Source organism: Anser brachyrhynchus (genome assembly GCF_964034855.1).
Source record: "Anser brachyrhynchus genome assembly, chromosome: 8".
Classification (NCBI taxonomy): domain Eukaryota; kingdom Metazoa; phylum Chordata; class Aves; order Anseriformes; family Anatidae; genus Anser; species Anser brachyrhynchus.
In genome coordinates, this window is record NC_137702.1 from 19,126,003 (window position 1) to 19,143,781 (window position 17,779).

At 39.2% G+C, this 17,779-nt stretch overlaps 1 long non-coding RNA gene across 1 annotated transcript in view; it reads left to right on the plus strand.

Annotated features, from left to right (window-relative positions):
* Window positions 1-17,779, plus strand: part of LOC308199431 — a 72,716-nt gene that overhangs the window by 53,983 nt on the left and 954 nt on the right. The window contains exon 6 of the long non-coding RNA XR_013954641.1: window positions 17,285-17,370. This is a non-coding gene — a long non-coding RNA (uncharacterized lncRNA). The remainder of the gene's footprint in view (window positions 1-17,284; window positions 17,371-17,779) is intronic.

A 17,779-nucleotide genomic window follows, 5' to 3' on the forward strand; every position in this document is an offset into this window, starting at 1 on the left:
TTTCTGGGAACACTAAGACTCAAAATATTTATTTTTTTTTCTTTATAATGTAGTATTTATATATGTACCCTATTTGAAAGTGCAGTTGACTGCCTCATTACACCATTTTTATTCCAGACCTGCAATTTGAAAAGTCTGAGCTGAAATGGAATTCAGTTAATAAGATACATCTCTAGTGGAAAACACATATCAATCACACTACAAGAAGAGCCATGTCTGAAGTCTAAATCAGACCTGGTTCTGGACAGTTAACCTATGCTGACCATAATGTATGTAAGTAAATTCTTAGGCAAAAAAAAAAAAAAAAAAAAAAAGGTTTAGCTTGCCCTCCTGAATAATAAATTTACATTTGAACAATTTTATTTTTTTTTTCCCCTTACAATCTCTGTATGTTAAAAGTTGATTTTTTCCATGTTTTCCTCATTGGTAAGCATTGTTCCTTAAGATAAAGAAAACAGATAATCTGATAACACATTCCATCTACAGCAAATTTATTACAACAGTTTAATTTTCATATGCATCCCTCACTACCTTCGAATTCAGGAGGTAAACTGCTTGACTACTAATTATTCTAAAAAAAAACCAACAAAACAAAACAAAACAAAAACTTCTGTCTCTTACACACTTAATTGCTTAATCAAATTAAGGAAATACCATGTACTGCTCATCTACATAAATATTAATATAAACCTTTTGAACTTAAAAATATACCAGGAATATAAAAGGACTATGGAAAAAAAAAAAAAAAAAAGTAATTTTTCATCTCTGTTCTAAAAAGCTGTGGATCGTGAAAGACGTGGTTTTATTTTTGGTTTGTTGGTTGGTTGTCTTTTTTCTGTTTTTTACTCCTGAGGACATACTGAAAAAAAATATATATATATACATATATATATATATATATATATATATATATATATATAAAAAAAAAGGAAGATACCATTTCCCTCCACAAATCTTTTTGTTAGTTCAGATCCAGTCAGAGGGTAAAATGCATGGTAAATAAAGAAGATGTAAGTAAAAGAAAATGATTGTTTATTACTTTTCCCGTAAAAAAAAAAAAAGTGGGAATTCTCTCTATTTTGTCTGTATTTTCAATAGCAGAGATCATCAAAAACATATAACAAGTACATTGCTTTCAAAAAATATTGATGTTGAATGACATTGGAAAGATGTTGAATGCAAAGCTCTAAATCAAAACATAACATTGATGAACATTGATGAATAAAGGGTTTCTGAAAAATGTAAAAGCTTAACAAAAATCTTCATCTCTTCCAGTTAAAGAAAAACGTTTGCACCTCCCAGAAGCAGAAATACTCTGGAGGCTTTTCCTTCTGGCAACTCAGAAAGAAGTAATTTTTTGTTAAAATACACTTTACTTTGACTACATGTGCTTTAGACAGGCCTTGCCTTATGTTTGGTTTTGATAGAGTGTTTTCAGTATTGCAGTATTTCAGTATTATGGATTTTCTACAAGTAAATTCTCAAGGATTAGACTTGCTTTATTGCAGATCTATTTTCTAAGGCATGCAACAATCTAGAGATATGTCATTTATACTATTACAGACTTTCATTTCCACTGAAATGAATGGTGTTATTTTCTTAGATGATTTGTTTTGACAGTATAAAAATGAATTTTGAAAGCAGATTGTCGATACTATTGATCAAAAGGTCCATCAACACAGTTTTTTTTTATTATTTATTTAAACTCTCTACTCAAAGTAAAGCAGGTTTTGATTTGCTAAGTGAAATGTAGAATAGTCATTCTACATTAACTATGAAAATTCAATGTAAAAGAGAGAAGAAACCAGCAATGTGAAAGACTTTTAGCACACACAGCCCTGTTCATCTTTCTAGATTGTCTGGTAATTGCAAGAGTGAAATAGAAAGAGAAAGGATAAATTGATAATCTGACTGATCATTCCTAAACTGAAGAACTTAATTTGCAGAGGAATTTCAGATTGCTTGATTTGCTAATTTGCCTAAAATGACCCTCATGACCACTATAGTCACCTAAAGAGATTTCAAAAATTCTTTGATGTGTTTAATAGGCTATGTGCAACCAGCACTCTTATTTGCCCTCCATTCTTTATAAATGCAGTGGTAAAGTGGGAAGTGCAATTGTAAAAAGAATTTGAGGAGCAAAAGATATTTATTTGTGAAGCAGTAACCTGATCGAATATTGGAGAAACAGAGCAAGATCTGAATTCCAAGTAGACTTAACTACTGCTGGCATAACCTACACTTGCTTTTAACAATTGATTTCATATTGTACAATCAACACAATATAAATTGTTATCATCATTATATTCAAAGGAAACATGAGGCAGTGATTTGTTTGTGATAATTTTAGATAAAAGCCTGTGGTGGTTTTACACTGCTGGGCAGCTAAATTCCACCACAAGCACTCTTTCACTCCCCTTCTTCAAAAGAAGAGGGGGAGAAGGAAGTATGCCCAAAAGAAAGTTAAAAAAATAAATAAATAAATAAATAAAGGCTCATGGGTTGAGATAAGGATAATTTAATTAAAGGGAAAAGAAAGAGAAAAAACAACAACAACAAAAACCAAGCAAAGGCCATTCAGAAGCACAAAGAGAAGGGAAAAAAATTATTCTCTACTTCCTATCAAGGAGCGATGTTCAGCCACGTCCTAGGAAGCAGGGCCTCAACACATGCAGTGGTTGTTCAGAAGAATAAAAGTCTTCATAATAAACACCTCCCCGCTCCTCCCCTTTCCCCTTTCCCACCTTTTATTGCTAAGTGTGACATCATATGGTATGGAATAATCTTTTGGTTGGTTTAGGTCAGCTGCCCTGGTGATGTCTCCTCCCTACCTCTTGCCCATCCCCAGACTACTGGCTCTGGGGGTTGGTTGGAGGGAGTCGATGCTGTGCCAGCACTTCTCAGCAATAGACAAAACACTGGTGTGATACCAATGGTGTTCTAGCCACAAGTGCAGAGCACAGCACTATTTGGGCCGCTTCAGGAAAAGCTAACTCCATTCAAGTCAGACCCAGTACAAAGCCCCATGATGTTCTCTGCCATTCTGACATTTTCTGTGGCTTCTGGACATGGATGTCTGATGTTCCCTCTTCCTCAGCTACAGGAGAAAATCCCATCCCATTGTTTTAGACTTTGACTTTTAAGGATATGCATTTCATTGCACCAACATGTGGTCTCAGCTTTGTTCACACTTTTAATTGTAATTATACAAGACTTGTATTGTGTTAATAGACTTAATTGGTTAGCAAGAGGATAAGCTGTAATAGAATTATTTCTCAGGTTTATATTAGGAAAAATACAGCTCATGATTTGCTAGCAGAATAGAAGGCTCAGGAAAGTCACTCTTCCTGAATAAGAGCAGCAATGTGAATGCTTTCTGTGCAATTAGCTACTTCTTAGATTTTTGCTCTGAAGGCTTTCCAAACAGAAGACATATTGTGAAGTACACCCCGTGGTGACGAGATCATATCATTGTAGAATCATAGAATCATAGAATTGTTTGGATTGGAAGGGACCTTAAAGATCACCTAGTTCCACCCACCCCCCCTGCCTTGGCAGGGATGCCCCCCTCTAGATCAGGTTGCTCAGAGCCTCATCCAAACTGGTCTCGAACACCTCCAGGGATGAGACATCCACAGCTTCTCTGGGCAACATGTTCCAGTGCTTCACCACCCTCTGAGTAAAGAATTGCTTCCAAATACCTATTCTAAATCTATCCTCTCTTAGAGTAGAACAAGCCATTACTCCTTGGCCTATCACTACACTCCCTGAAAAAGAGTCCTTCTCCAGCTTTTCTATAAGTCCCCTTAGGTACTGGAAGCCACAATAAGGTCTCACTAGAGCCTTCTCTTCTCCGGGCTGAACAACCCTAACTCCCTCAGCCTGTCTTCACATGAGAGGTGCTCCAGTCCCTTGATCATCTTCATAGCCCTCCTCTGGACCCTCTGGCTCTAACAGTCCCACATCCTTCTTGTGCTGGGGGCCCAGACCTGGATGCAGGGCTCCAAGTGGGGCCTCACTAGGGCGGAGTGGAGTGGGACAATCACCTCCCTTGACCTGCTGGCCACTCCTCTGTTGATGCAGTTGATATTCTGGACTGTAATTGCATACTAGTGGCTCATGTCAAGCCTTTCGTCCACCAGAACCTGCAAGTCCTTCTCAGCAGGGCTGCTGTCAATAAGTACCCCAGTGGGTACTCATGTCTGGTATTGCCCCGAGCTAGGTGTAGCACCTTTCTCTTGGACTTGTTAAACCTCATTAGTTTCATGTGTGCCCACTTCTCAAACTTACCCTGGTGCCTTTGAATGGCATATTCTCCTTCTGTTGTATCATCTGCACCACTCAGCTTGGTGTCATCTGAAAATGAGCTGAGGGTGCACTCCATCCCATTGTCTTTGTCATTGATAAAGGTATTGAAAAGCACTGTTCCCAAGACAGACCTCTGAGGGACATTACTAGTCACTGGCCTCTACCTGGACATGGAGCTTTTGACTGCAACTCTCTGTGTGTGGCCATCCTGCCAGTTCCTTATCCACTGTGTGGCCCAGCCATCATATGCATATCAGGATGTCATGTGGGACTATGTCAAAGGCCTTACAGAAGTCCAGGTAGATGACATTGGTTGGTCCTCCTTTGTCAACTGATGCCGTCACTCCACCACAGAAAGCCAATAGAGAGTTTTGTCATGATTTGCCCTTGGTGAAGCCATGCTGGCTGTTTCAGATCAACTCCATGTCCTGCATGTGCCTTGATATTGCTTCCAGGAGAGTCTGTTCAATGATCTTCATATGCACAGAAGTGAAGCATAACATCAGACCTCATAAACTTGTACCTGTTCAGGTTCATCAGGTGGTCTCAAACCTGCTCTTTGCTTACTATGGGAGGGACTTTGCTCCCTAGCCCTCATCTACAGGTTCAGGGAAAGAGGAGACGTGGGAAGCCTGCCTGCTAGTGAAGACTGAGAGAAAGAAGTTGAGTACCTCAGCCTTCTCCATGTCTGTCACTACCAGTTCACCCTTCTCATCCATCAGAGGGGGAACACTCTCCTTGGCCTTTCTTTTCTGAGCAATGTGCCTATGGAAACCCTTCCTGTTATTCTTTGCATCCCTTGCCAAGCTCAATTCCATCTGTACCTTGGTTTTCCTGATTTCATCCCTGCACATCCAGGGAGCATCCCTCTACTCTTCCCAGGTCAGGTGTCCCTGCTTCCACTCTCTGTGCATTTCCTTCTTGCACCTCAGTCTGACCTGCAGATCCTTGGTCAGCCATCCCAGTTTTCTACCCTCCCTGCTCACTTTCTTACACAGCAGGAAGGATGAAGAGTTACAGAATCACAGAACCACAGAATCATCTAGATTGGAAGAGACCTCCAAGATCACCTAGTACAACCTCTGACCTAACACTAACAAGTCATCTACTAAATCATATCACTAAGCTCTACATCTAAATGTCTTTTAAAGACCTCCAGGGATGGTGACTCAACCACTTCCCTGGGCAGCCCATTCTAATGCCTAAAAACCCTTTCGGTAAAGAAGTTCTTCCTAATATCCAGCCTAAACCTCCCCTGGCGCAACTTGAGGCCATTCCCCCTTGTCCTATCACTAGGCATATGAGAGAATAAACCAATCCACACCTCCTCCTTTAATGTACCTATAGAGAGCAATAAGGTCGCCCCTGAGCCTCCTCTTCTCCAGGCTAAACAATCCCAGCTCCCTCAGCCACTCCTCATAAGACTTATTCTCCAGACCCCTCACCAGCTTTGTTGCCCTTCTCTGGACTCGCCTGAGCACCTCGATGTCCTTCTTGTAGTGAGGAGCCCAAAACTGAACACAGTACTCGAGGTGCGGCCTCACCAGAGCCGAGTACAGGGAGACAATCACTTCCCTAGCCCTGCTGGCCACACTGTTTCTTATACAAGCCAGGATGCTGTTGGCCTTCTTGGCCACCTGAGCACACTGCTGGCTCATATTCAGCTGACTATCAGCCAATACTCCCAGGTCCTTCTCTTTCTAACCACTCATCTCCCATCCTGTAGCGCTGCTTGGGGTTGTTGTGCCCCAGGTGCAGGACCCGGCACTTGGCCTTGAACTTCATACAGTTGGTCTCAGCCCATCGGTCCAGCCTATCCAGATTGTCCTGCAGAGCCTTCCTACCCTCGAGCAGATCGACACATGCACCTAACTTGGTGTCGTCTGCAAACTTACTGAGGGTGCACTCGATCCCCTCATCCAGATCATCGATAAAGACATTGAAGTGAACTGGCCCTAATACTGAGCCCTGGGGGACTCTACTAGTGACCGGCCTCCAACTGGATTTAACTCCATTCACCACGAGTTCTTGTGCTCTAAGAAAAAACATCCTTAAAGAATTGCCAGCTCTGCTCCTTTGTCCCTAAGGACAGTGGTCCAGGGGATGTCATCCACTAGGTCTTTAAACTTCTGGAAGTTCACTCTTCGGAATTTCAGGGTCCTGACTCTGCTCTTTGACAGGCCCATATTCCTTGAGATCACAAAGTCAACAAGGGTGTTGTTACTGCACCCCAGACTGCCTCTAATCTTAACCTGTTTACTGAGTTCATCTGCACTGATGAGCACCAGGTCCAATAACGCTTCTCCTCTGGTCGGTTTGCCTAATACCTGGACCAGAAAGTTCTCAGTGCACTCCAGGAGTCTCCTGCATTGCTCACAGCCTGCTGTGTAGCTTTTCCAGCAGACATCCAGGTGGTTGAAGTCCCCCATCAGGATGAAAGCATGCATGTGTGATGCTTCTTGTAATTGAAGCAAGAAAGACTACCTTTGATCAAGCAGCCTGTAATAGACCCTGACCACAAGGTGTCCCTTATTGGTCCAGTCCTAACCTTTTACTCACAAGCTCAGCCTGTCCGTGGCTGTTTCTCAGAGACAGCTCTTTGCAATCTATCCCTTTCTTAACATAGAGGGCAACATCCCCACCTCTCCTTCCCTGCCTATCTCTTCTGAAAAGTTTGTAGTTCTCTACTCCAGTGTTCCAGCTGTGTGATCCATGCCACCACATCTCTGTGATAGCAAACAATTTATATTTCTCTAATTGTGCCATTGCTTCCAACTCTGTTGTTAGATTTTTTCTGTGAAGGATTTCCAAACAGAAAAGATGTATCATGAAGCACACACCATGGTCTTCACAGATTAGTTGAAAAATATGTTGCAGCATTGCTTTCTCACTGCAGTAAAATGAATTTATTTTTTTTTAATTTCATAAAGTCATTATTCTGGGCCCACTAGTTTTACTATTGGAGTTCCTAGAACTAAAAGTTTTATTTTTAACTCTAGGTGTTTAAATTGTTTCTAATGAACACACTTGCAAAAATGAAGAATCTGAATATGATTAGGCAGTTAATTATATCTCTCTAGTTCTTGTCAGAGGAGCTCCACGAATGCGTGGATATTTTACTGGCATTGGTCAGGACAATCATTTCTAATTATTTATTGAATACTCTTTCTGAAGAATATTAAAAGATTTTTAAAAATATAATCAAATATTTAGAGAAAGAGGGTAACAACTGGGAAAATATATATATATATTTTGTTGGTTGATGAGAAACTGAACACAAGCCAGCAATGTGCGCTTGAAGCCCAGAAAGCCAACAGTATCCTGAACTGCATCAAAAGAAGTGTGACCAGCAGGTCAAGGTAGGAGATTCTCCCCCTCTACTCTGCTCTTGTGAGACCCCACCTAGAGTACTTTGTTCATCTCTGGGCTTCCAATATAAGAAGGAAATGGAAGTATTAGAACAAGTTCAGAGGAGTTCACAAGGGTGATCAGAGGGCTAGACTGCCTCTCCTATGAAGACAGTCTGGGGGAGCTGAGGTTTTTCAGCCTGGAGAAGAGAAATCTCCAGGAAGACCTTATAGCGGCCTTCCAGTACATAAAGGCGGCCTACAGGAAAGCAGAAGAGAGACCTACTATTAGGGAATGCAGTTAGTGGACAAGGGCTAATGGTATTAAAGTAAGAGAGGGTATGTTTACATTTGATATATGGAAGACATTCTTTACTATCAAGGTGAAGAAGCACTGGAATAAGTTGCCCAGAGAAGCTGTGTGTGCTCCATCCCTGGTGGTGTTCAAGGCTAGGTTGGATGGGGCTTTGAGCAACATGGTCAAATGCAATGTGTCCCTGCCGTTGTCAGTGGAGGTGGAACTAGATAATCTTTAAATGCCTTTCAAACACAAATCATTCTATCATTAGGAAAAACACAAACTGATCACAGAAAAAGTGAACATATAGAAAAAATGAAATGTATTTCATTCCACAAAATGATTTTTTTTTTTTTCTGATAAAGCATTATTGTACAACTTTAATAGATTAGAATAGAACAGATCAGTTGGAAGAGACCTTCAAAGACAATCTAGTCCAACTGCCTGACCTCTTCAGGTCAAATGAAAATAACTTTTTCTCTTTTTCTTTCTTTCTTTCTTTCTTTCTTTCTTTCTTTCTTTCTTTCTTTCTTTCTTTCTTTCTTTCTTTCTTTCTTTCTTTCTTTCTTTCTTTCTCTTTCTTTCTTTTTCTTTCTTTTTTTTCTGTCTTCCTTCCTTCCTTCCTTCCTTCCTTCCTTCCTTCCTTCCTTCCTTCCTTCCTTCCTTCCTTCCTTCCTTCCTTCCTTCCTTCCTTCCTTCCTTCCTTCTTCCTTCCTTGCTGTTTTTCTCTCTTTCTATTTTTGATGGCAGTAGAACTTTTCGACATGGTCACTGCTTCTAACCTTACTATCGTTTATTATCAGTAAGTCATTTTATTCTGAAAATATCTTCTTCTGTAACTGAAGAGTCATAATAGCCATATCAAAATATACTAATCCTATATTATTGTGAAACATCCAAGTAATTATTTAGTAGAAATTTGTTACATTAGGGGAAAGAAATGTAAATTTATTTTTAAAAACTTTAAATCCATACTTTTTTTTTTTAACTCCACCATATAATCATCTGGGTGGTAAATAAATATGAATCAGTCATATATTGTTGATCCAATGTAGCTTTTGCTCTGTATTTTGCTTCTTCCAGATGAGAATAGTAAATTATTTTGTAAATCTGAGTTACCAGTTACCATATGCAGTCCCCAAACAAGACTGAGTTTACAGGCAGCCCAATTCCTCTTAACTATGTTTCACTGTAGTTTGTGTGCAATCAAGCCAATGGAAAAAAATATCTTAGCAACTTTTGGAAATAAGTGGTGGTCACGTTAGAGTATATGAAATATTAAATGACTATTTAAAAGGAAAAAAATACATAAATTTTCATGGTATGTAGAAATTCTGTCTTATTAGTAGCAATAAATGCTAGTACAGTGGTGCACCATCTTATGTTGTTTACTTGGAAAATAAATAAGTGCAGTGGATATGGGGTTGCTTAAATAGAATGGAGGGGACAGATTTTGAAAGTCATTTCAGTGTTTTAATATCCTTTTGGATTACATTAGGTAACAACATATGTAAAATCCCCTCACACCTCAAAAGTTACAAACAGGACTCAGTAGAGGAAATACTGGAAAATGGTGTTTCAGAAATAAAATATGCTGTGTGGGCCTAATAACTGTGAAACCAAAGTTCATGTTAGTTCTGTGGATGCCTCAGGCTCTGCAGCAGTGACTAGAAACATCCACAATAAAGGCTACCTTTGGTACCATATTCATTTGTCTGGGATGCTCCATTATTAGTCAGTTCCAAAGTTTTGGGGTCTGCTCTGACAATCTAAATCTTTCAACCACCTGAAGGCTGGAATTAGTTTGTGGTACAAGTTCTCTGTGTTTGTCCTAGGTTATCAGTTCTAACTCAACAGTAGAAAAATCTAAATGCTGTCAGGTCCTCTTCAAATGACATTAGATTTAGCACTGTATACACAATCTCTTGCTTTTCTGGAAAATTGTACTATATTTTTGTAGACCTCTTAGGTACCCAGATTTGGGGACTGAAGGCTATTTATTGCATAGAAGAAAAAGAGTACCTTTTTGACAGTATGATATATAAAGGAATCAAGACAAAAATATTACAGTTCATACGGCTCCCAGTTTTGCTTCCTATTTTCAGGAAGGACCATCTGGCTAAGTCAAAAAGAAGAAATTTAGAGGTTTCTTTATGTCTGTGATTGATTGAATGCCTTAGTAATTTCGCAACTGCTGTATATTTATTACAGGCAGGCTGTCTGCGCTGTCAAGGCAGTCCAGTCATACAGCTTCGTTTAATATTTCTTAAATTGTGGTAGTATCTTTACAGTGCACTGTGTCTTTTGGCCTACGGCTATAGTAACCATATCACCATGAGATACCTAACTATTCATCAGTGTGGATTTCACTTTTTCTGTCATTCAGATTTGCAGATGGCAAGATGATAAGTTTTCATCATTATGCTCTTTTTATTTTATTCCTTTCAGAAACATAGGGTGCCAACTTGAACTGAATTACCAGATTGTCCCATTCCAATTGCTCAGTGGGCCATTCATGAGTCACCCACAGTGAGATTAAGACATAAGGAAGGTCCAATATTGTCCACCAGTTTATTACTTTTGTGTGAAAATATCAAAAGAGAAGTGAAAGTTAAGAACGGGTGTTGTGGCTTAACTTGTCCAGCAGCTAAACACCACACAGCCGTTCGCTCACCCTCACCCCTCCCTCTGTGGGACGGGGGAGACAAACGGCAAAGTGAAGCCTGTGAGTTGGGATAAAGACAGTTTATTAAGACAGGAAGATAATAATAATTAATAATAATAATAATGTGTACGAAACAAGTGATGCACAATGCAATTGCTCACCACCCACTGACCGATGCCCAGCCTATCCCTGAGCAGCCGGCCCCCCTAACCCCGGCTAGCCACCCCTATATGTTGTTTAGCATGACATCAGATGGTATGGAATACCCCTTTGGCCAGTTTGGGTCAGCTGTCCTGGGTCTGTCCCCTCCCAGCTCCTGCTGCACCCCTAGCCTGCCCTCTGGCAGAACAGAGTGAGAAGCTGAAAAGTCCTTGGCTTAGTGAAAGCACTGCTCTGCAACAATTAAAACATCAAGGTGTTATCAACACTCTTCTCATCCTAATCCAAAACATGGCCCCCTACCAGTTACTAGGAGGAGAATTAACTCTATCCTAACTGAAACCAGGACAAGGAGGGAGTGATAGAAAAAGTAATGAAATATAAGCAAAGGTGTCTTATAGATTGCAAGAGATAGCTTGCAATCACATTATGGATGTTCTTATTTCTGATAGGTTAAGACCACTGCCACTAGGCAGGGACTCCCCCAGTACCACATGCCTAGCACATGCCATACTGGCATTTTTGTCCTGCCCATGCATTCCAGTCTGTTCAGGCACCAGCCGATCAAGAAGAGATGTGCTAGCCATACAGATAGGTAGGTCTATGTTGCTAGGTAGGAAATTCTGCAAACAATGTTTGAGACAGAGCAAAAATGCTGTCTTCCACACAGATTAACAAATTATATTAATAAGTCGTGATATATTAATACAGTCAACTACTTACCAGACTGGGGAGAACTTAAAATGTTACAAAAGATTGCTTGCAGTTCTCAAATTATGTGTTTTTCTTTCTGACTAAAGTCTGTCCTATGTTAGAGCCAGGCATGGATGGATACCCGAAGAGTAAAAAAGTTATAATAAACTTAACTAACTCCTTAAGTTATCAGAATTGCATTCATCAAGTTCAAAAGAGAAATCAGCTTAAAAGTCACCTTACAGACAGTTGCTACAAAATGCTAACTCTCACTTTTGTTACTCAGGTCTGAAATGATTCCACTTGTTAGTGTAATACTGTAGCATCATGCCTCATCATATCAAAGACAAATCACTTTTTCTCAGAAACAAAGCCTATTTTTTTTTTCAGTTTTATTTTGTTTCCTTAAGTTTCCTAAGAATTTTCTTAGGCAAAATCATGACTTCACTTAAATCAGATCTTGGAGTTAAATTAATATTTTGAAGTATTGACATATAAAAAACAGTTATGTCAGAGAATATAAATTACCATCTACTTTTCCCTCAAGTAACCTGTGCACATGTCTTGCTCAGCTTCTTAAAAACTATAGAAGTCATGAATTTTCAAATAACCATTCAGTAAATCAGTCAATCAATCAATCTCTTACCTCAAAATGTTTCTTCTCCAACACAAATTAGAGGACCCAGCCCTGCCTTTTGGAACATATTTTATGGTAGTGACCTCAATACTTTTCAACTGTGTATCCTGAAATTGCTAGGAAGACCCCAGGTTCCTCAGTCCCTTTGGTTTTTGGTCCTGGAGATAAACTGAAGGGCTTTGTGGAAATTCTGAGACCAGGCTGGCGCACACTGATTGCAAAATAATTCTGGAGCTTGTGCCACTGGTTAACAGAAAATGGGATTAAGGAAATATAAAATCGATCTCTCACAGCTGCACTCAGCAAATTCAGATAGACTGAGCCCAAACTGGATACAACTAGGAGACCTAATCTAATTTTACCTATGTATGTGAGTAACGATTTCCATTAGACAAGGTTTTGATTTGCATTTGACAAGGTTTTTCTCAGTTGACTGCAATTTCTTAATGCCAAGTATTTTGTCACCATTTCCTTATACTTTTGTACAAATTTTTAAATGTAAATACTATTTTCAATCCACTACAAATTCTTGTAGTTTTCAGAGTTTGAAAACAATTCCTTAACTACATTGTGAGGGTTTTAAACTCACAGTGTGTGGAGTGGTTGTGTAGTGTGAGACATAGTTGATTTTCCATAAATGTAGGAAGAAACATTCTTGTCCTGGACCTATTCCCTACAGACTTCTTTTTCTGGGAGAAAGTTGTCAGTGGTAATTAATAGCATCTTAAAAAAATGAAACTCAAACCATAATATGCTGGTACATTTAAATAACTATAGGATTTTTTCTCCTTAACAAATTATGTTTTGTAGAAAAAGGAAAATCCCCCGTGATTTACAGATGAAAGTGGAGCTGTGTCCCTGCTGTAAGCAATTCCATGTGCTGTAGTACCTGTTATATTTATCTTGCTTCACGTACCTTTCCAGTTATGACATCTGATTGATTTCTTTTGTAATCGGGCATCAGGATTGCCATTTGTCTGAATCTAGTCCTTGTGTAAAACACCCAAGTTGAAGATTTAAAATAGAGGTCTAGAAACTGGACTGAAGAAGCATGTACTAGGATAATAAATATAAATTATAATGGAGCTATGGGTGCTGGCTCAGATCCATTTATGCCATGTGCCCACAGAACAGCTTTGCATAAGTAGTTTAGTTGTCTAGTGCATTAGATGGCTTTTTCCCTACTGAAAGTGCTTTTAGGGGGGGAGAAACTGGTTTTTTAATTAGGTGTAAGGTTCATTAGAACTCCTTCAAATCTTACAGTAAGAAAAGAAGAGCCACATATATGACAGATTCCCAATATAAATAAATAACGTCACCAAAATTTATGGTCTCTAACAATTTTAAAGTCCTAATGGAAATGTATTAGGTAGTCTTCAATTCTGGTGGGAAGAAACCTGAAGGACACATTTTTAGTTCTAGTATATGGGTCCGTAGCTATGGTTGCTTGCATATAGCCAGGAAACAATAGTCTACCTCTGATCTGTTACTCTAGTAAAGCTGATATTTCATCTATGACCCTGAAATATTGATATGCCTTTTTGTTTTGCCTTTGGAAGTTCTGTTTTGGAAGTTATGGTTTTCTGTCCACCATTGCAATGATGGCACTGATAACCTCTTGATTCTTATAATACCGTCTTTCTAAAATAATGTAGAATTTAACATACAAACTGACTTTCTAAAATAACCTAGAATTTAACATAGTTATATTTTTCTATGGACCTTTGTCCAATTGTTTACTAAATGATAAGGATTTTTTTTTTCTTTTCTGTACAGTAAATCATAATGAAAACTGTTCATAAAACTTGGGGGGGGGGGGGGGGGGAGGGCAGGGGAGAGAGAGGGGACCTTCAGATAAAAGTAACAAAGCTAGAAATATTTAAAAAGCTCAGCATCCACAAGCAGTTAAAGGGATGCCATCTCTTTGTGGGATTGATTCATTTGTATTGAGTGGCAAAATCCCCACTGATTTCAAGGTGGGATAAGATCTAATCCTGCATGTTCAGATGAGCTCATGTTTAGGTCATAGAGATCTTTGAAAATTTGTCTACTATCAGTACTTGCTGCTGAGAGACGAGCGCTTTTAGAAGGCAGCTTCCTGCTTAGGTGCCTAAATGAGAATCTGATTTCTTTTGAAACCCTGGCATTCTATATGGAGTGATTTTCAGTCGAAAATCTGGGCTCCTTTGAAATACTGATTTTGTAGAAATACCACATGGATAATCTTTGACTGTTATTATCAACACAGCACTGCTAAGATTAGTACTTATAAATATAGAGGAATTAGAAAAAATGTAGCAAATATAATTTGATTAAGCTGAAACTGAACTTGGCAAGAGATGAAAAGACTAACATGAAGGGGATTCTATAGGTACACTGGTCAGAAAAGAAAGACCAAGGAGAGTGTACCCTCTGATGGATGAGAAATGAGAACTGGTAACAACAGACATGGAGAAGGCTGAAGTACTCAACAACTTCTTTCTCTGTCTTCACTGGCCATCAGGCTTCCCACATTTCTCAAGTCCCTGAACCTCTAGAAAGGGATCGGTTGAGAAAAGTCTCTCCCATGGTAAGTGAAGAGCAGGTTTGAGGCCACCTGATGAAATTGAACAGGTACAATTCTATGAGGCCCAATGCCATGCAGCCCAGTGTCCTGAGCAAACTGGATGATGGAGTTGCGAAGCTTCTTTCCATATTTGAAATGTCATGGCAGTCAGGTGAAGTCCCTGGTGACTGGAAAAAGGGGTGTCCACTCCCCTTTTTTTAAAAAAAAGGTAGAAAGGATGACCAGTGAGCCTCACCTCTATGCCTGAAACGATCATGGAACAGATCCTTTTGAAAACAATATCAAGGCACAGGCAAACCAAGAAGGTGATCTGAGACAGACAGCAAGGGCAAATCATGCCAAAACTCTATTGGCTTTCTGTGGTGGAGTGACAGCATCAGTTGACAAAGGAGAACCAACCAATGTCATCTACCTGGACTTCTGTAAGGCCTTTGACATGGTTCCACATGACATCCTTATCTCCAAAGTGGAGAGATATGGATATGATGGGTGGATCACTCAGTGGATAAGGAATTGGCTGGATGGCCACACACAGAGTGTTGCAGTCAAAAGCTCAATGCCCAGGTAGAGGCTGGTGACTAGTAATGTCCCTCAGAGGTCTGTCTTGGGAACAGTGCTTTTCAATACCTTTATCAATGACAAAGACAATGGGATGGAGTGCACCCTCAGCTCATTTTCAGATGACACCAAGCTGAGTGGTGCAGATGATACAACAGAAGGAGAATATGCCATTCAAAGGCACCAGGGTAAGTTGAAGAAGGAGGCCCACATAAAGAAAGATGGAGAGTGACTTTTTACACACTCAAATAGTGATAGTACATAGGGAAAGTGTTTTAAACTAATATATATATATATACATATATATATATATGTAAATTGAGATTTAGATTAGATATCAGGAGGAAGTTCTTTACTCAGAGGGTGGTGAGGCTCTGAAGCAGGTTTCCCGGAGAAGTTGTGGATGTCCTGTGAAAGTAACTAAGAAAATCACCAATCATAACTGAGATATGCTTGACTAGAGTCACTCAAGCTCCACCTAAAAGATAGAAAATAATATAAATTGGCCTAAGAGAGAGGGGATGTCAAGGGAAGATACCACCGTGAGGGAAGATACCATCCCGAGGGAATACACCATCTCGAGGACCTCCTGACTCCTGGGATCAGTTGACGGGCTGAACCTCTCTTCCTCCCCATTGGGACGCCTTTGGGTGAGATTTGAACACTTGGTTATACTGTGTGTCTCTGAGGAAACTTAGAAATCTCTATAGAGTCTTTGTGCCTTCTAACGCGTTAATTTCCAGGCTGCGCACCTGTGTATTTCATGTATGCTAGCTTGCTTTTGCAGACAGTAACTATCACCAGCAACCCAAAGAACCTGTTGCTGTAATAATCGGCTACACCCCTTAACGCGACATGCCCTGATCTAGTTGCTGGCATCCATGATCATGGCAGGGGTATTGGAACTAGATGATCTATAAGGTCACTTCCAACCCAAGTCATTTTATGATTCTATGATTATGCTTTTGTCTTATTTTCACATAGTGCTCTCATGCTGAGCAAAACAAGATCTCAAGTCCTTGCACTTTACTTTAGGAAATTGATTAAACTGAAACAGGACTATATCTGAAACAGAATGCCAGAATTAGGAACTGAAGTCAGAGTGTCTGTTGGTGTATTTCTTCCTATGAGGCAAATTCATGTCAGGAAGACTCTTGTGTGCTTCTTGTGTCAAATATGTGTAACATGAAGTCCTGTCATTAACTGATTTTTTTCTTCATATAGCATATCTCTCCTAAGATGATATTTTTCTGTGAAAGAAAGAAATATGTGTTTTTTGATGAAACCAAAAAGGTATTCTGACAGCAGAATATGATGCTGCTCTGTCTAGTTACCTTTTATGGGCTTCATTTGATGTGCTGTTTTTTTGTTTGTTTGGTTGGTTGGTTGGTTGGTTGGTTTTTTCCCTGAGATGCACGAGCACTTGATTTGATTTTTCAGTAGCTCAGACATGTTTGGTTCAGCTAAAATAAGCGTTGCAATTTGATCCCTGGTGATTTATCATGGTTTGGATTCATCTGTGCTCTCATTTTGTTGCCTAAGTTTTATAGACTTCCTTATGAGGCTGATTACTACCATAAAAGAAAACTGTATGAAACCTGGCTTTCAAACTCTAGTTGTAAAATCTTTATCAATGATTCATTCTTTTTGAAAAGTTGTTTTAGTTTTCCTTATATTAGCATATGAAACACTGTAGCTGAATGGGATAGCTCTTTCAAATATAATAAGCCTCTATAATACAGTAGTGTTGCCAATTAATATTTTGACTCACAAGTGAATGTAATTGCAAAAGAAATGAAAAATAACACTTGTAAGACCAATATAGGTGAAAATGAAACACTTCAGCATTTATAATAAAACGTGAATTTTGCTGAATTCTGCTTTTGAAAGCTGCAACATAAATTCAGAATAAAACACAGCACTGAAAATACGATCAGATGGGTCAGAATTCTAGTATTGGAGGCTGCAGCTTCAGAATATGAGTAAGTTCCAAATAAGGCAATATAATTTTGTTTGTTTTTTGTTTATTTGTTTGTTTGCTTGTTTTGCATAGGAAACATCCCTAAGAGGAAGCTGGGCTGACAGAGAAAAAAAAAAAAAAAAAGAAGAGAAATCTATGAATTCTTCTGAATATTAAAGGTAAGTTAGTTAAGAAAGATACTGACTCATAATTTCCTTGCCAAAGACTCTTGATATTGTGCATGAATGTAATTAGGGTTCAGAGAAAGAAGCTTTCCCATACTCAGAAGAAAGAAAAAAGAGTTCTCCACATAACTGTGAGGCAAGTCGTGTTCTTTTTCATAAGACAAATTGATTGAGGAAGGTAGAAAAGGTGGTTCTATCAAATATGCTGAGATATCTTTCTTCTTAAGTTGAATTTGGAGGATATCCATGTATAAAACAATGTCAGTCAGAGTGCTCCCGATGGATATTATATTGAGCCAACAGCCAGCTATATGAATGCTTTTCATTGACTTTGGTGCTGCAGAATGAAGTGGGAGAAGAATGCCCAAGATATGATTCCTTTTATTACAACTAATGCTGAAAG